Source organism: Desmodus rotundus, chromosome 13 (assembly GCF_022682495.2).
Source record: "Desmodus rotundus isolate HL8 chromosome 13, HLdesRot8A.1, whole genome shotgun sequence".
NCBI classification, from domain to species: Eukaryota; Metazoa; Chordata; class Mammalia; order Chiroptera; family Phyllostomidae; genus Desmodus; species Desmodus rotundus.
Genome location: NC_071399.1, coordinates 11453332 through 11470384, shown reverse-complemented (window position 1 = coordinate 11470384; position 17053 = coordinate 11453332).

Genomic DNA, 17053 nt, shown 5'->3' with positions numbered 1-17053 from the left:
AGTACTTCTTCTGCAGAGCAATTCACTGCAGTGAATCGTTGCTGGGCCTTCCAAGAGTCTGGGGAGAACCCTCTCTTTTCCTGCTGTTTTTATGCTGATATTTTACAGAAGAAGCAGGTAGAGCCTTCCACTCCATTTTTGAAGTGATGGTGAAGGAATGGGCGTCCCACTCTGGTGTCGCTTTCTTTCACTCTGTTCTTTACCGAGTGTTTCTGTGCCAGGAGAGTGAAGGACTCTGAGACAGGCTAATGCTGCAGGCTGCTCACCATGCTTGAGGGACTGAGCATTTCCTCCTGTTCTCTTTGCCTCGGGAAGCATCTCTGAGGTGCCAGGTCTGTCTCCACCACCTGGCTTCCTCTGGAGTAACACATATTGTTAGTGTAGAGATCCCGTATTTCAAACCTTCACTTTTATTGCCAAGTCCTTAAAAGTGTGTATGTATGTGTGTGTTGGGTGGGGGGCAGGGAATAGGGAGGAGAAGGGAGCCCAGACGCAGAGACGCCGAGCTGGCTTTTAATTGAGGACTCAAAGAGTATCTGGGGTAAGAGATCTTTTGTGTTCACCAAAGCAAACATTTGATTGCAGTTTCCTTTAAGTGCCCTATTTTCTTCTTGTTTAACCACCCAGGAAAGTTTGGGCAGTTCTGTTCAGCCAGAGAACAAGAATCCAATCAGCAAGTCTTACAGCCACAGGTAGAGGTTGGAGGAAGAAAAAATAAAAAAATAAGTTATGAAAGAAGTTAACTGGAATGTGATTCTAATTTATCAATACTTAATCAAAGTAAATATCAGATTAACCAATTAACAATGTTAAGATATTTTAATATGTCACAAGAGTGATGGTGGCTAAAGGTACCGGTGACATCTTGAAAGTGCCAACCAGCTCTTCATGTTATCTATCGGTCAGCCAGCGAATTGACTTTCAGTGGCCTTTTGGAACTAAAACCATTGCTCTGAGTCAGGAAGGCGCAATGAAGAGAACATTCCCATGCAGGACTGGGTCACATCTTCTGGTCGGTGCAATAGACCACTTTCAGAGTGATGCTATTTTCAAGCACTTCAGGTTTCTAAGGCAATCATTGAGGCTGATTATTTCCTTTGCCATGTGGCTAATTTGCTCCAGGGAGGCTGTGGTACCTTGGTTCTTATTTGGTTCAGATACGAAGGCTTATTCTTTTAGGGCTTAAGTTCTAATCTCTTTACCCATTAAGCATAGATAGCCTTTTCAAATTTAAAATCAAAACTGAAAATGTGATTTATCAAATTATGTGAACCTCAATTGATAATTAAAATTCTTCAAATTTGGTAATTTCAGAACTGAAAGGAAACTTGAAGAGCTTATCTAAGCTGCTTATTTTAAAGGTACAAATAATATAGTTAACATGCGGCACTAAATATTCTGCTGCCAGTGTTTATGGAAGTCTTACCATATTTGATTCTTACTTCAATAAGCATCTTGTACACAGGTTCCATTGGAAAAAACTCTCCCTTGGTAACTCTGCCAGTCTTTCTGGCTTTTGTTAGCAACAGAGTAACAGAGATAAGCTCTATGTTTCTGTTTTGAAAGGGCAGAAGAAAAAAGAATCGAGAGGTCAAAGTTCAGTGGGCTTTGTGAACCTCCAGGGTTGCTCTTCCAGTTGAAAGGGGGGGTTTCCTTTCCCTGAATTTCCTAAATCAGAGAGAGTGTGCACCCCAGGAGGAGCTGCCCTTTGTGCTACTTACAAGTAATTTACATAAAATTACTTTAAAATTCTTCAATAACCAGCTATTTTGCAGCTTCTGTTACAGATTATTTTTTCAGAGATCCAGTATTCCTCCAGAACTTTAATTTTAAAGATGACCTTCACTTTTATTTGGGATTATTAAATTAATGCCTTTTGAATTATAGAGGAGATGGAAAATATAAAACACAAGGGAAAAACTGCATTACTATCTTTAACATTTTGGTCTATTTCCTCTAAAATGTTTTGTCTTGCATATTTTAAAACAGAATTGGAATCATAACATACACACAACTTGTGTCTTTTTTACCTTAACACTGTGTTGTGAAAAAGTTCCATGTTATTAAATATTTATTCATCAAAACCAGCATTCTTAAAGGCCACACAGCATTTCATCACTGGCTGGGCTCAAACTGATAAAATCAATCTCCCATTGTTCTTGAACATCGATGGGTTGGAGTTGTTTCCGATTTTCGCTCTTACGAAAACTGTGTCTTGACCTGAGTTTGTTTAGGCTAGACTTCTAAAAGGAGGACGATTGAGTCTCAGTTATACAGATTTCCAGTCTTGAAGTTTATTGACAAGGCTTTTCATGGAGTGATTTTACCAAGATACAGGCTACCAGCAGTGTGTGAGAATGAGTAATTTTGCCAAATAGGTGGGAGGGAGGAACTTGTTTGAATACCCTCACATGGCTGCCAAACACCCCAGTGTGGTTTTTCCATTCTTTCCTTCTGTTCTTTATGCTCTTGTTGTTGTCATCTTTGAAAACTTGTACTTGGTGTACAAAAAAGATAACAGGACATGGAGTTTATGAACGTCTGTGGGGAAGAGAAAATTATTTGCAGGTCACATGTAAATATCTGTGTTTGAGGTGATATCTATATACAGGGTTTGGCACAAGTAATGCTCCTTTTTTATTATAAAATCTTTTATTAAGTAATCATAAACATGTAATTCTGTAACATAACAGTATCACACTCAAGCACACCATCTGACATTTTAGGTAAAATGTTCAAATTGCCGTCCATCTCGTGCGAGACATTCATGTCCCCTCCCAACCACACTCAAGCAGGCGTTACTTCTGCCGGACCCCGTATATACAATTATATATGTGTACTACACATATAGAAATGTATAAAAACATAAACAGCTATCATGTATAATATAAATTTATAGCAATCGGAATATATTAATTTTAATATAGCAATACTGTATATTATATAACAGGTGTCCTGTTATATTAAATATAATCAATATGTAATAAAATGATAAACTTAATAAGTTTAAAAACTATTAATGACAATACGGACTGCATATATGCATATATAAATGCATACATAGCTTATATAATATAAATGTATATTTAGTAATCTCCGTATTCCTGCATATATTGTGGTACCCACGCACACACATGCACGTACATGAGAGGCCATGACATATATGACATTTCAAAGGAAATAGTACAGACAAGTGCCACAGTCCAGGGCAGTACATTGAGGGCTGTGGAGGATGAACTGTTCTAACCAAGCACATGGAGCTTAAACTTGACACTGAGGAATGAGAATTTCCCAGTAGTGAAAGAGTCCTGGGGGATATTCCTCAATAAGGAGTTTTAAGAAAGAGGTTATGAGTATATTTTTTCGCAGCAAAAGTCTCTTCCTCAAGGGTCATGGGGAGCAATGAACACAGCATATTCTAGAGAGAACAGGCTAGTTTGGAATAGAGGGCTAATTTGGGTGACTAGTGGCAAAATTTTGGAGATATTTGCATGTGATGTCTGAAGTGCTGTAAGTTTTGATCTTCGGCATCAGGGAGCCATCGAAAGCTCTTCTGTGGGAAACTGACCTGCACAAATTACTTGCACCAATGATGATTGCGTTAGAAATAGCCAACTGAGTGAGGCGAGACTCAAGGAGGGGAAGCCGAGTGCATGGTTGCAGCCTGGGTCTGGCTGAAGCGTGATGGAGGTATAAGGGGTGGTAATGAGAAGCGTCCTGCAGGTTTGGGTAGCTGACAGGGCTTTGGGATTTGGGTCTGGAGTCAGAGATTCCACTACTTTAACTAACTCTGTAATTGGTAGAGATAAGACAGTTGAACAGGAAAGTAGGTTTTGAGGAAATGAATGATCTATTCTTGTGAGAAAAGGAAAGAAGCAGATGAAAAACATATCACCATGTTTTAACTTGCTAACAACTCTTATAAAATCTGTCAGGGACAGGGATTTGAAATGGTAAGACATCATTATTACTGGGTTTCAGGTCTCCGTGTTCCTCCTTTCCCTATGAAATCTGAAAGAGAGAGTCTGTGTTCAGATTTTCAGAGAAGCGTGAATTCTCTCAGGCCATTATTTAGAATCTGCAGCGGTATTTCTGCACTTGGAGCAAAACGGTTCCTCCTTACTCTGTCTTGTCTTTTTTTTCTTCTTCCTTATTAAAAAATCAGTACCGATGAACACAATACTGGCTAACTAATAATGTTCCATTTAGAATTCTCTTAATATCTCAATGTTGAAATCAGAATGTACTTCAAGGGAGTATACATTCTACTCTAGTTTCGAGGTTCTAAAAGTTAATAATATTTGAACGTTAACACCTGTAGCCAAAATAAAAGTGTTTGGGCCATTTCAGTTTCTCTTATCTGTGTCAGCGACATGGATTGAGAAATTCTGGTAGGTGTAGATGAGCAATTTTTAACCATTGTGCCATAAAAAATTTTAAAGCATGCAATGCCTATTTAGTCAGGGGGACAGACCTCTTTTCCCGTAGACTGTTAAAAAAATGACAGCAGCCACACAACGATAGCCATCTGGTGCAAATGAATCAAACAAAATTATGCCTATTTTTTTGTCAGAGTGGCAAAAAATATATTTTTTGGTATGCTGCAGAATTTTAGTAATTAGATTTGTGTGCCATGAGATGAAAAAGGTTGAAAACTGATGTTCTTGATTAATATAACAGCTGTTTATAATTGGGAGGAGAAGCCCTATGGAATTTGTGTCAAGGCAGATATGTTGCTTCCAGAGGAGGAGGATGCTTTCTGGAGGTTCCGTGTAATGTTGGATACACTCTGGCCAAGATCACTGTGCATTCACTGTGGGTTAAAGAGTTGCTTTAGTTACTGCTGCCTGTGGCTGAATGGAGCTGGTTTAAATAACCACAGCCCAGCACCTGGTCTCATAGTTGACTATGAAGTCATGTCTAAATATAGGATATTTTGCTTCTATTTACTGGCATAAAACCTCCAGGGACAGAAATGTAAAAGGGATTTACTTTCATTGCTATAGCCCTCTTAATAGAACAAGGAAATGATAAAGTAAAAAGAATATTTTAATTTCAAATTTCAGGTTATCACTGTACAAAGTTGGAAATCCGTACTACTGGAAATGTCCATGCCCTGAAAAACATACAGCAGTGGCAGAAAAATTCAACATTTGGGACAATGTTTAGTTTAAATATTTTCCAACTGAAATGCAGGATTAAACAGCACATTATAATTTTTTACAGTTAGGGCTTACTGATTTATAATTTATGTGGGGTAAAAGTCACATTTCTGAAATGAATAGGTTGATGAGTTTTGCTAAGTGTGTAACATTTCACCGCCGCCACCACCATATATAGAACATTTTCATCACCCCCCAGATTTTCCTCGTGCCTCTCGGCAGTCAGCCCACTCCCTTCATACGCACTGCAGGGCAGCCACTGGTCTGCCTTCTGTTCTTAGGCTTTGTCTTTCTCTGATGGTGTGTAGATGGAATCCTACCACGTGTGGAGCTCTGCGCTGTTTTCTTTCGCTTAGCGTAGTATCTGTGATACTCATTTGTGTAGATTGTTCTCTTTTATGCTGAGTAGAGTTCAGCTGCATGAATGTACCCCAATTTATTCACCAGTTGATGGAAATTTTTATTTTCCCTCCAAGTTCTTGGCTACTTTGAATAAAGCTGCTATAACATTTGTATGCAAGTGTTTCTGTGTGCGTATATTTTCAGGTCTCTTGGATAAATACCATGGGTGTGACTGTTGGATCTTATGGGAACTGTATGCTAAGCTTTATAAGAAACTGACAAACTGTTTTCCAAAGTGGTCATACTATCTTAGTACCCTTACCAGCAATTTGGGAGAGTTCCAGTTGCTCCTGATCCTGTGGTTATAGAACATACCTCTGTTTATAGGTTTTTATACTGAAATCTACATGTTTGTCTGAAATCCTTTTGGCCTGGGACTGAATCACATTTATATTTTTGTACTTAACATGTAGTAAAGTCTCCACCTTAAAAATGTATGTTAAATAAAAACAAATGCCCCCATTTACCGATCTCTAAAGCAGAACTGATAACTTATGATTTATAGTACCACAGATTAAAATAATTTAAATGATTTGAAGGCCTTTAACGCATAGAGACGAAGTTTATGTGACCATAGCAAAGCAAAAGTTTAAGATGTTTGTTCAGATAATTTCCATATGAACCATCTAAATTTTCCACTTCAGTTAGATGAGAAAACTAATTGAAAAGAAAGACAATGTTCATCAGGGACAATATTAAAAAAAGAAAATTAGGGAGAGTCATGGGTATTTTTCTACAATACTCAACAATTTGTAATTTGAGGGCAAACCTCTTGGATCTATGGACATGCTGGAAGCTCTGTTCTCAGCATAAATGTTTTAATATTTATGTTTATGTATTATAGCCAGAAAATGATATTCACCAGAGTTATTAGCCAATGGGCATTAGTCTGTGATAATATAACAATTCTATTTCATTTGATGCTGTCTAATTAATGGAGTTCCCCTAGTGTACTAGGTATGTTTATCACAGGCCAAGCTCCTTGCCGATGTAGTTTTGAATAGAATGCAGCGGGAGTATTTACTAGGGCATTTTACCCGCCTCCCTTGATTTTCTGGCAATATGTGCTTTCAGATTGCCAGAGGCTTGTCAGGAATTATGTTCAGATTTTTTAAACTTCAAGAGCTTTTGTTTAGATGATTTATTTGCTTACCTGTACTCTTGTTGGATTGGGGTTCCTAATTATTAAGAACTTAAATGGATTTTCAGGGATTTATTTTTCAAGCCCACTGACAATTAATTACCTCGGTGGTTTTTCTCTCTTCTCTTCCTTAAATTTAGATAACATTTCCCCTTAGTGTTGGTTTATTTTGTGTTCGATCATCCCATAGAGAAAAACATTTGTTTTCCAAGTTAAATGTTTTCATTTTTCATTGATATGATGCTTTGTTTGCACTGCTTAAATTGAGAGTTGAAATTCAGGAAAGAAACTGAATTATTCCAGTTTAACAGGCAGAGTGATGGCTTACAACTACACATATGAGGCCACAGCTGAGAGACCATGGGAAACATTTGAGGCATTCAAACAGACAACTGTAACGCTTTATCACTTATGCTATTTCATTTGGTATTTACACGCTGTACCCAATGGGCTGCTCATCTGGTTTGCCGTATGGAAAGTTTATAAATGTTAGAGTACGGAGCAGGAGCAAAATGGGAACAAGAAATAATTATAGGGTGGTTCAGGTCCTCAAGAGCAGCCGCCTCTTCTTCTGTTGAGAGAAACAGCTGTTGCTTTAGGGGAAGGTAAGCACAACCTATTTTTCTCCCTGTTCCTTTGGGATCTGGCAAAAATATGAGAGAATAAACATCCCTACCATCCATTTTATTTTTTGTCATTTTCTCAAGGTGACACTATGCCCCGATAAAGAGTTGACTGACAGAATCAATTATGTCAAAGCATCTAAGTGGAAGATTTTTGTTTATTTCTTAGTTTAAAAAGAAAGAAGAAACTCAGGTATTCAAAGCCAATTTAAGAACCCAAGGTTACATTTCCTCTCTATGCAATGAAGCTGACATCACACTGAAAACTACTTTAAAAGAAAATAAATTGAAGATGGAAATACAGTTCTAAAATACAGAACAGGGAATTTATATTAAAAACTTAGAAAACTAAGTATCCAATACAAATCCATCCAGAATGAATCAAAGTTTTGGGTTAGATGTGGGAAAAATATTTTGTTTGCAATTTAAGGATGTTGAGATCAGGTCAGTAAACAGCAGCACCGACAGTGCTTTCTTGAAAAGGACAAAGGTCCGAATGTGATGTTATATGTTTCACAGGAAAATACTTTCCTCTGTTGAGAGGCGACTTTCCAAAACTCCTGGGAATTTAAAAAAAAATACGAATTCTATAAAGTGTTGGTGATCACAGAAATAAAGTGAAACTTTATCCCTAGCATTTAGAAAGATTGATTTTTTCTATCCACAATGATTCTAGTTTCTTTAATAGGTGTGCTTTTAACCAATTCCACCCATTTTCATGTATTTATAATTTTTTCAGAGTCTGACCCTGAGAATATCCGACCTCTGTTTACCAATTTTATTTACCATATGCTGCTGATCCTTGTGCCAAGCATGTGTTCGGAAGTGGGGGTTCGTGGATAGGAAGTCTTGGTTGCTATGGGACGGGGTCTGTTGGGAGGACTGGAAGGGAGCGCAGCTGCCGTCCCACTGTGGTAGGCACGGTGAGGAATCTGAAGCAGCGACCCAACTTGATCCCATTTCTTCCTAGAGATACAAAATATTTATTTAGAACAAAAACTCAAACCTCCATCCTAACCCAGAAAGACAAAGTCATTCGTGTCGTGGACAAAACTAAGCTCAGCGAGAAAATGCTGTTGATGACTCTTATTTTTTATCTTATTTTATTTACAGCAGTTTTAGGTTCACAATAAAGTTGAAATGGAAGTATGGTGATTTCCCATGTACCCCCTGGCCCCATCCTCTAATGGCCTGCCCCATTAGGCAATGTCACGCCCCAGATGGTACGGGGTTTTGTTTTTGTTGTTGTTGTTGTTTGTTTTTACTAAGGGTCAGTCTACATTGACACGTTACAATCAGCCAGAGTCTGTAGTTTGCCTTAGGATTCACTTTTGGTGTTGTTCATTCTATGGGTGCAGGCAAATGAGTAATGACACATATCCATCATGATATACAGCGTGGATTCACTGCTGCAAAAGTCCCCTGTGCTCTCTGTTCGTCTCTTTTCCCTCCCACCCGCCGACAACTATTTTCTCCATAGTTTGCCTTTTCTAGAATGTTGAATAGTTGGAATCATACAGCATGTGGTTTTCTAGATTGGCTTCTTTTACTTCGTAATAAATATTCATTTAAGCTTCCTCCATGTCTTTTCATGGCTCGACAGCTCATTTCTTTTCAGTGCAGAATGATGTTCTGTTGTCTGGGTGGACCACAGTTTATTTATCCATTTGTCTACTGAAGGACGTACTGGTTGCCTCCAAGCTTTGCCATTTTCAATCAAGCTGCTGTAAACATCCATGTGCAGATATTTGTGTGGACAGAGTTTTCAACTCCTTTGGGTAGATACCAAGGAGGGCAGTTCCTGGATTGCACAGTAAGAGTATGTCTAGTTTTGGAAGAAACTCTTCAACGGTCTCCTACAGGGCCTGTACCGTTTGGCATTCCCACAGCAATGAATGAGAGTTGCTTTTGCTCCACATCCTCACCCGCATGTGGTTTTGCCAGTGTTTGGTTGGATTTTGACCATTCTAATAGGGGTTTAGTGGTATTTTGTTTTAATTTGCACTTCCTGACGACATCGATGTGAAGCATCTTTTATGTGCTTGCTGACCATCTGTGTGTCTTCTCTGATGAGGTGTCTGTTGAGGTCTTTGGCTCAGTTTTTAATGGGTTGCAGTTTCCTTATTGTTGAGTTTTAAGTATTCTTTGTATATTTTGGAGAGTAGTCATTTATCAGATCACTTTTTTGGTTTATTTATCACAGAAAAATGCAATATGGTTAATGCCTTTTCCCACATACCATTTTCTGCCCTAATATTTTGTCTCCTGCTTCTTGAGACTTTAAGAGCTGAATATAATGTTGAAAATCTTGGTAGGCTGACATAGATTCCTACAAGAGTTATGGAAAGTTTTTTCTCTGAACCTGCTGAAGGGCAAACATCTACGCCCTGTGGGTGCCAAGGACCTCACGGTCCATACAGGACGGTGTTGTCTGTCTTCAAAGCGGTTTACAGCAGGCTCGCATTCCTCCATCAGTAAACTAATTTAGAGCCTCACATGCAAATGAACATCTATTGCTTCTGGTCAGCCAATAAAAAATAGTTTTAATGTGGAAACACATTTTTTTTTGAGCACGGGAGGAAGTGTTTTTCTGGTTTTCCTATTACATTTATATCAATAAAAGACATACATGTGTGTGTGCATGCGTGTACATTTCTGCTGCTGACTGGGATTAGAAAACCAAATTCTTATTGTATTTTGGCCTCTGTTTACTTTTGATGGTTTTTTGTTCAGATGAGGCTTTGGATGATAGTGTAATATAACCTGGAAAAGATGTTCAATTTTGTAAGTCTCTAATCGACTGGGAACTTCACAAGGAAAAAGCAAAAAGAATAAAGATTACGTGCTATTTGATCTTCAACTCTAAGTCAGTTTTATGGAACTATTTATTTTTAAAATTGTCATTTAAAATATGGCTCTAATTCTTAGTATATTTTTCCAGCATAATTATACTCGTATTATAGATAATGCTTACTGTCTGCCTTGGGCACTTTGTAGAAGTTCTTAAAATATTCACTTTCTCAGTGCATGCTGGTGGAACATTCAGAAAGTGATTGGTGTATGAGAGACCATCTTTAGGAGTGTATCTACCACTAAGCCCTTCTGGCATTTTTCTTTACTAAAGTGGAGGGAATACCCCTCAGAAAGGGCACAGCAAACACAGAGGTTTTATTACAAACCCGCCAGCCTTTGGCCTTGGGGCAGGTCCAGTTGACAAAGGAGCTGCAGGATATGAAACATTCTTACTACAATGGCATGGCAACATTACTGAAACTATTAACTATCCAAGTAGGATGATGGATGTTACAAGGTGGTGGTGTCCTTGGGAGAACATATTGCCTAATTATCTTCTTTTAGTACAAGCATCTAGTCACGTTGCTATGATCAAGTACTATTCCAAATGAATATGAAATGAATTCATAAGGCGAGAATATTTAAAGATCTTATCCAATAAAAGAGCTGATTAAATGTCAGATCTTCATTAGAGGTTCTTTAATCAAAGTTCTTTTTGTGGTTTTATGACAGATTATTCCATTTTGGCACTTGAAATGAAGACCCCTAGGTCTAAAAGGAACTGTTCTGTCACTAAGCTAAAGGGTAATTTAATGATTTTTAAAAGTAGAATTTATGGTCTAGTGGGGAGGACTCATGAGTAGAATCTGAAAAGCCTTTAATTTTCATGCTAGAATGAATGTCTCATTTTTGAGTCCCTGTGACTTCGTTACCTCATATGTTAAAAACAGAATACCATAAAATAGTGTGAATACTTATAATGCTCACAGTGCCTCCAAGCAAGTTACTTAATGTAATTGTTGCAATTAGTTAACATTGTAGATGCTTCTAAGATGGAATGGCCAGTACAATATAATTGTATGCAGGCCTGCAGCAAAACAGACTTCAGCAGTAGCATTCTGTTTTTCCCGATGAGAAGTATGTTACAGAGTGAAGCAAGCCTCAGCAACAGGGAGCTTCCATGGAATCTTCAAGTATCAGATCCAAATGTAGGACAGCTTTACCCCAGAGTGAGCGGAGTCAGTAAAAGGATGAAAGTAAACTCTTTCTGGTCGTAACAGAATTAAAAAGAATTTATTTTCTACTTGTTTTCTAAAAGTGGTCATGGGGATGCAGGCTTAAAGCTGGTTAATTAACCAAGTTGGTTATCAGAAACCAAATCATGTGTCAGTCAGCTCTATCCTTTGGAAAATTACATGCTTGCAAAACTAAAGTTAAGTGTTTGACTTACCTGAAAAGTTTTTGTGTGTGAGAGATTATAGCCTTAAAACCATTGTCCTGGCTTCAGATATGGGAGAAGCAGTCTCAGAGAAAATTCCTTTTTTTTTTCCTGTTAATCTGTATTGTTAAAAAATGGTTAAAGAAGACAACTGAGGTGCTACAACAAACTTTATTTAACACTTCATGAAGTACACAGTCTTTATTTAGAGAACTGAAAAACGGGGTGGAAGGCAAGAGCTTTTATAGGATAAAGAATAAAGAACAGGAAGAGAAAAATAGAAACTATGATTGTAAGGGCCACATAGGCAGCCTTGTTTGGGGCGAGGAGACCGAGAGTTGTCTTGGCATTTGGGGGTTGGCTGACTATGCTGCATCCTGGTCTTGGGGAGCATTTACAGGGACGTGAAAGATATTTAAGTTTCAGGTAGCGGCTGTGACACCCTGGACAGCAGCAGCTTCATCTTGGGCCTAGAAATTTATTTCAACAAGTCAATGAGAACTCTTTGCAGATGGTGTACCTATTGTGTGGTTATCAGTGTTGCTGTTGATTAAGACTTAAGCCAGGTGATGTTCAAATAATTACTTAAGAAAGTGTGATCAAATTTTGGACCATCAAGGTCATGATTTATGCCCAAATGAGTATGTTAATTAAATTTGAGTTCTTCTGAAACCACTAATCCATATATAAGTATTTATTAAGTGAGAATTTTTGATTAGTGAAGACATCCCAATTTTGGAAACTTGGCACACACATCTTGGTACTTTTGAAGGTCATCTGAAGTCAAATAAATTGTTGATCTTGAAGAGATTATAAAATATAAACATTTTATAAAACAAGTTTTATATAAGAACCAACAATATAATGTAGTGACCCGCTGGATCTCATCTGAATGTACATTCATCATTAAACCATTTTTAATGGGATACTACTCCCATAGATTAAATATGGAAAATGCTGCATCTGGGAATGTTTCATATGCTTTCCTTGTGAACTAGGTGAAGAAATACGGGCTAGCAGATGATACCTTTTTAGAAGCTCTGGCCCATTTGAACAGCTGCACTCAGGATGTGTTGATGAATCAGTATTGGGCTTAGGGAGGTGTCCAGTAGTATGACAAAGAGATAAATCATTGGCCAGGTTCCAGTCCATGTATGCATTTTTAGCAATAGTTTGCCTATGGAAGGTACTCAATACATATGTGTTGAATATACAGTTCATGAATAGTCCATGACTTATATAAAATATAGAGGATATGTTTTTAGCTAATGAGAGTAAAAGGAGTAGATAATAGAATTCAGACTAATATTTTCAGGTTAGAATAAGAGGGCGAGATGAACCTGGTAAAACTTTATAGGGACAGAAGCAAAATAGTGACTGTAGTTTAAAAACATAAAGCAAATATTGGGTGGTAGCTTGGCGGAGATTCCTGTGAGTCAGACCGAGAGGACAGAGGCCGTATGAGACTCAGCTCCTAAAATTATTCACTTACGGGGACCAGGACTTACTTGTCTTTCAGTCATTAAACACTAACCCGGTACGTAGGACATAGATGACACTCATCAAAGCTTGTTGAGCCCTGGCTGGTGGGGCTTATCGGTGGTCCCACAAAGTAAAAGGTTGCTGGTTTGATTCCTGGTCAGGGCACATGCCTGGGTTACAGGTTTGGTCCCTGAGAAGCAACTGATCAATGTATCTCTCTCACATCAATGTTTCTCTCCCTATCTTTCTCTCTCCCTTCCTCTCTATAAAATATAAAATAAAATAAAACAAAACAAAACAAAATAAAATAAAATAAAATAAAATAAAATGAAGTCAATTCTAGAAAGAGTGCGTTCCCATGGGAGTTTCTAAGACCACTGATGACCTCACTTCAAATGATGCTGGAATTTTGTCATTTAGATGTGGGTGATCTATTACAAATATAGTTCAACTATAAAGAAAGGATATGAGTATTTATGGAAACCATATTTCCTACCCATTTATTTGTTTATGTGAAGCCCAAATATTATATTATTTTCTGAAGTGAAGAATTAAGGCAATTACCTAAAAACCCCTGAGACTTAAGTGCACTGTGTTTTGCTACAGGAAATGTACTGCAATGCATTTGTTTTCAAACTGTGTTGCACATGGAATGACCCAATGGGGCTTTTCAAAAAATCTCAATGCCCAGGGAGTACCTCGTATTAATTAAATCAGGAGATCTTATATAGTAAGAGATAAAGGGCAAGAAAGAACATCGTTAAAATAACCCACAAAGCTTGTAAAGCAAGGTCTTGAAGGAAGCAGCCATGACCACATAGAGAGATGAACTCATGAACACGAAGACCCACTGCTGTTTTAACTCTGGAAATGTCTCTGTTCTGAAGGATGATGTCATTGAAAGAGTCTTGATTTCTTTGTAACAAGAAATAAGTGGAGGCCAGGGCAGCAAAGAAAAGCATTTAGACTAAATGCCTAGGTGTTTTTTTTTTTTTTTAAGAGCCAGAGAGGAAGGGAGGGAGAGAGAGAGAGAAGCATTGATCAGTTGCCTCTCCCGGTGCCTCTGGCATTGATCAGTTGCCAACTGGGGACCTGGTCCACCACCCAGGCATGTGCCCTGACTGGGAATTGAACCAATGACCTTGCAGTTTGCAGGCAGGCACTCAATCCACTGAACTACCCCGGCTAGGGCTACCTGCCTAGGTTTTTATCCATTTTGCCTCTATATTCTACTTTGCATATCTGCAAATGCAAGCTATTGCTGCTACCACTGTGATACTGGGAGTATCAATATTTTAAAACCTTTAGATTCTTCGAACCACTTAATGAAGGTACTGGAACAGGTAGGAGCACATGCTCCATTAAGCAAGGTGGAGAGCCCAGACTACTGAACTTTTTTAGGAGTTACTGTTAGTGATACTTTAAAACATAATGGTTTCTAATGATTTTAGCATGAGCTATGTTATTCAATGCTTTGTTTTTTTGCTCTAGCACTACATGGCTTTCAAAGATTGCTTTGTTTTGCATTTAAAAGCTTGGTTACATAAGTTGTTAACCAAATATTTTTATAAGTGAATATTGCTTTTTTTGTTGTTGAAATCATCATTATCACACGTGCATAAATGGGCTTCTTTAGCTGATAGCATTCCCTGTAACTTGCAGGTGACTTTAGGATTGACACATACTTTTATAGGTAAATATTAACATGCTCGAGGAATTATTTGAGACAGTTTTTACAGCTAAGGTATAAAAAAGGTAATGATTTTTTCATGTAATTTTCCTTTGGCATGGACTCCCTGTTCAATATGTTGAATATTAAAAAAGATAATTCATGTTGCAAATTAGGAAAAACTAAACAAATTTACATAACAATGTAATTTAAAATGACTTATTTCAGTCATAAAACAAGTTTAATCTAGACTTTCTCTTCTATAATTTAGTCTTACTTGAGAACTCATCTTCTCTGCTTTGCGGAATTGGGAAAGGTCTTTTGACATCCACCTGTAATTGTTTTTCCAGTTTTATGTCAGGAGTCAACTTCCATTCCTTCCCAATAATTACATTCCACTTCAAAGGTCAGACCGTATAGGTTCTTCTGTGAAAAGAGGACATATCTCAAGAATGACTTTTGACTTCGATGTTTAAATGTTTCTTACCCCATCTGCATACCACCATTAGCTTAAATAGTGTTTGTTGGAGCCATGAGCAGACTCGAATGGCTCTAATATCAATAAGATAGAGAAAGTAATAATAGATATTAGCCCAAATAGTGTCAGAAAAATGAATCATTTTCTAAGAGATGAAAGATAAAATGTCTGCCATGCTTCTCGAGTGGGTTCAGTGCGCTACCAGTGTTTTCCCAGGGTGATTTGAAAACCGTAGACCTTTAGTAGATTGTCAAGTTAACACACAAAGAAGACTTAGTATCAGTATCCGTGATATAGTATCCGTGATCAGTATCCGTTATATCAGTATCCGTGAAGGTTATTAATATGCTTTCCCGGCATAACAGGATTCGTGATTTTTCCAGTGTTTTAATATCCATAGGACTAATATTAAACACAATTCCTAAAAATATAAAATTCAAATGGTCAATTTTGTAAACTTTAACGTTTTCAGACAAGAGTAGAATAAACTGAAATGGGCTCACCGTTCTCCATTTAGTGCCAAGTACCTAATACACATCTTATGCTTTGTGGGTTTTTTGCCACCTTATTGCATTTACCTGCTAGAATGTTGTGTCTCTAGCTCCTAGCTTCGTGCTTGTCCATCCGACCATGTAGATAGATGACATCTGTACCTGGAATGAACGATAGAAATAATTCACTGGTTATGCAATCCTGTTAGACTATCTGTAGTATATCTGAACTGAAGCAGGGGATTTTTCAAAAACTATAGGGCCTACAGTTGGTTTGACAAGTAGAACACTAGTGAATTTTTGTTTTAAACAAGCCCTTCGTCATCACAAACATTATATGTTATAAAGGTGAAAATAAACAGTGATAAGAAGATGGCAAACAGCTTTCAGGAGAGTTGAAAGCCTCTTGCCGTGATCCTGTGATGTAGTTCGAAGACCGTATTTTGTTCACATCTTCCGGAGGGGTATTAGAAGCAGAGATATAGAGCATTTCTGGCCGAACAACCATGGCATACACTCCAGGTTTGGAATGAATGCTATTAAGATAGCATGTCTTTCATTTTCAAGGGGCAGCTGACCATGTGTATCGTCTCTTCTACTTTATCATCAAGAACGACTGGGCGTGATGGGACCAACAGTGTGAATGGGCATTGATCTGTTTCAGCAATGAATTAACTCAGAGTTTCAAGGGCTGACTTCAGACTTTCCCTTCTAAAAAGATATCTCATTTTCTCAGTTCAGAGATGCGGAAAAAAAAAGTAGGAATTGAGAGGAGCAAGGTACACACTCAAGTAATTTGAACGAAGTCTGAAGGAGAATTTTTGTTTTCTCCTCTTCTTCAGTTAACAGAGGAGGACCTTATGATGGAAGTTTGTGTTTTCCAAGTAGTGAGAGTTAGGACAAGAATATGGCTTGTTAATTTGGAAGATGACTAGAAAATTATCTCTGTCATAGTATTTTTCCAGTTGCCTCCCTACCCCCTCCACCCCATAGAACTACGGGAAATACTGCTTTCATCAAATACTATAGTGAACACAGCCCTGGAATTCTAGTCTTATAAGTACTTTCAGGTGGAGGTATAAAAATGGTATTTCAAAATGTTAAAAATAATCAATATGAGTAAAAATTGGACTTCAACTATTTGACTACAGTGTTATTACTTCCTCTTGGTGGAGTGTTTCCAATTTTAGGGGCTGCGGGGGAAAGACAGGCTGCGTGTGCATGCGGTCTCCCAATATGGACTCCATTTGTTTAGAAGATCGAATGGTTTTATTTTCAGGCTTAATGCTCTTGAGATTCCTTAATAATTTCAAACTCCATCAGAAATGCCCCTACCTACCTTCAAAACCATGTCTAATGGATTCATTTCTTTTG